The following is a 3,215-nucleotide window of genomic DNA, read 5'->3' on the forward strand; positions in this document are numbered from 1 at the left end:
AAAATATTGAGGACTTATAGACCTGCCATCTCTTAGTTAAACATTCATCCTGACAGGACTTTTTCTGGAGCTATAAGACAGCTTTGTTACAGGTGAGAAATGTAACAGAGGCAGCAATGGTACCAGAAAGGCTTAATACAGAAACCCCCAATATTCCAATATTTGTCCAAAGAATCTGAAGTTCTTTTTTGACAGACAAATCAGAAACTGCGCCTTGGGAAATAGGTGAGAGAAAGACAGTCTCAGGGCAGGGTGCTTGTTGTATTTGTTGTCTTCATTCAAGAGTCTCCAAATCCTGCCACCACCAAGCTGAACCTATTGCTCCCAATGTCTCCTTAAAATAGGCCACTTCCTGGAGAGATGGCTCAGCGGTTTAGAGCACTGGCTGCTCTTCCAGAGGATCCAGGTTCAGTTCCCAGCACCCACATGGCAGCTCACACCTATCTGTAATTCTAGTTCCAGGGGATCTGACTCCCTCACACAGACATCTATGCAGGCAAAACACCAATGCACATTAAAAACATTTTTAAAAATCATATTTTTTAAAAAAATAGACTACATCCCATTTCATGGAGGCTAAAACAGGATTCAGGAGCTGAAAGAGAAAGTGGGGGTGCAAGTTCTAAGACCATGTCTATAGCAGCATTCCTCCTCTTGTCTGACTTCTCTCAGGAATGCAAAAGCAAAACCGCTATCCTAGGTCCAGCGCTGTGGCACTCACCTTCTAGCCCAGCGCTCAAGAGACCAAGCAGGGCACGCTGCTTGTTGTATGTATTATATGAGTTCAAGTCCTTCCTGGTCTACTTTGGGAAATCCAGTACAGCCGGGACTATGTAGAGAGAGCCCGTCTCAAACACAACAAAACAAACAACAATTAAAAAAAAAAAAACACCATCATGTAGGTGTTAGGACAGCTAATGGTGGCTGCTGCTCCAGCCATTCGCTAGGTCCCATGGCCTTCAAAGAAGGCTACAGCAAGATGCTGAGCAGGTAAAGCAGTTACCAGGGACATCTGTCTGGTTAAATTTCTTAAACCGTAATCTTATCAAACTGTAAGCCCTTTGTTTGCATATTAAATGCTTCTGTTTCCTTGTGTCCATTGGACTTAGTGTTTCCACATTTCCACAGAGCAGTGTCTCTTCTCCAGTCACTGCTGGGAAACAGCACAAGTACTAGCGAGGAATATGGCACCAGGCTGCTTGGGTCAGCTTTTCTTTTTCTCTTTCCCCTCTTTTCATTTCTTTTATTTTTGAGTACTCGGGATAGAAACCGGGGCTTGCACATGCTGGGCAAGTACTCTTGCTCTGGGGTTAGGGATTTAACTCAGAGTTAGAGCACTTGCCTAGCAAGTACTAGGTTCTACACCCTAAATCAATCAATCAATCAATCAATCAATCAATCAATCAATCAATAAAACAAGGATGATCCGTCACTGAACTCTTTCCCCAGTACCCTTCACTCTTTTTCTCCTTTTAAAATCTTTTAGTTATTTTGATCTATTTGTGTGTGTGTATGTTCCTGCACGTCTGCATGTACCCGCGTGCATGGAGGTGCCTCCAAGGTAACAACAGGGCCTTGGGGTCCTTGGAACTGGAGTTACAGGCAGCTGTGAGTGCTGGGAACAGAACCCAGGCCCTCTGCAAGAGAAATACCCTTTTAACCACTGAGATATCCAGCCTTCTTGTTACAGTCGTTACATTGCTAATTGCGTGATGTCGGGACAAGTCATATAGTGTCTTCATGTTTGGGTCCCCTCATCTAGGAAATGGGTAATGACAGCAGTAGCTCAGAGGGTGTCTGGAGGATTAAACTAACTTGATACACATTAAGCGCTTAGAAATGTGGCAAATGTTGTCGTAAATACAGGCGCATGTAGCTGTAGTGGACCTGTCTACCCAGAGGTATCCGCACAGCTGTGCTTCTGTCTTCCCATCAAGGACTAATCCCAGCAGAAGAAAATGCGTCTCTAATTCTTTTTTTGTTTTGTTTTTTTTGTTTTTCGAGACAGGGTTTCTCTGTGGTTTTGGAGCCTGTCCTGGAACTAGCTCTTGTAGACCAGGCTGGTCTCGAACTCACAGAGATCCGCCTGCCTCTGCCTCCCGAGTGCTGCGATTGAAGGCGTGTGCCACCACCGCCCGGCGCGTCTCTAATTCTTCATTTCACTTGGAAATGACCGGCATGCAGGCCCCAGACTGGTCTTTGGGTCGTACAGAATTGCTCCAGGCTTTGCTATATCACAGATCCAAGGTTCATGTGCCAGAGGCTGTGATTTGATGGGAAAAGGAAGACTTAGATGTTTCTCTCAAGAAGCTATTTAAGGCTGCCTTAGTTTCCTCTGATGCAAGCGTAATAGCTGTAATCAAGTATTACCCTGGCTGAGTTATCTGTTGAGAATTAAATAAGACAAGTCTTGTCATATTTAACACGCAGCCTATAAATACAATGGTTTCCCTTCACAAAAGGAAAGTAAATACCACCACTTAGGAATCCCCTGTTGAGAACGAGAGAAGCAGGGACTAACGCCGAAGTAGGGCAGTTAACGGTCTGGTTGCAGGGGTGCGGACCCCAAGAGCCAGCAGGTGTAACACAGACCGTGAAGTTCCCCTCTGCCCTCTTCCCCAGCTCTGTGGATGAGCTGCGATTTCTCCCAGTTCTGACAGCCCTGGAACCTGAATCCATCATTTGTCTTTGCAGGGAGGTTTACTCCTGGCTACCCAGAGTTCTCACTAGCCTGCTAAGGCAGTATTCATACCAAAGAGTGGAATCCAGACATTTACTAATGTAATTGACCCAAGTGATGCAGTGACTTTGCTCCAGGGACTTCATTTTGGGTTTTGTTTGTTTGTATGTTGCTTGGTTTTGGTCTTTCAAGACAGGGTTTCTCTGTAGCTTTGGAGCCTGTCCTGGAACTCGCTCTGTAGACCAGGCTGGCCTCGAACTCACAGAGCTCCGCCTGCCTCTGCCTCCCGAGTGCTGGGATTAAAGGAATGGCCACTACCGGCCCGCTAGGGACTTCACGTTTTAACGTTCTCTTCGCCTCTGGAGCAGCAGAAGGTAAGTAGCAACATCCTCAACTTCTCCTCAGAACTTCTGCACTTCCGTTGCCCCCCCCCCCCGGGACTTTATCCTAAAAGCGGAAACCGCGACTGCTGGCGGTATCGTCCCTTTAAAGGACTCGGGAAGTCCCGCCTGCTACGGAAGCCGGCGCGGTTCTT

This window comes from Chionomys nivalis, chromosome 3 (assembly GCF_950005125.1).
Source record: "Chionomys nivalis chromosome 3, mChiNiv1.1, whole genome shotgun sequence".
NCBI lineage: Eukaryota > Metazoa > Chordata > Mammalia > Rodentia > Cricetidae > Chionomys > Chionomys nivalis.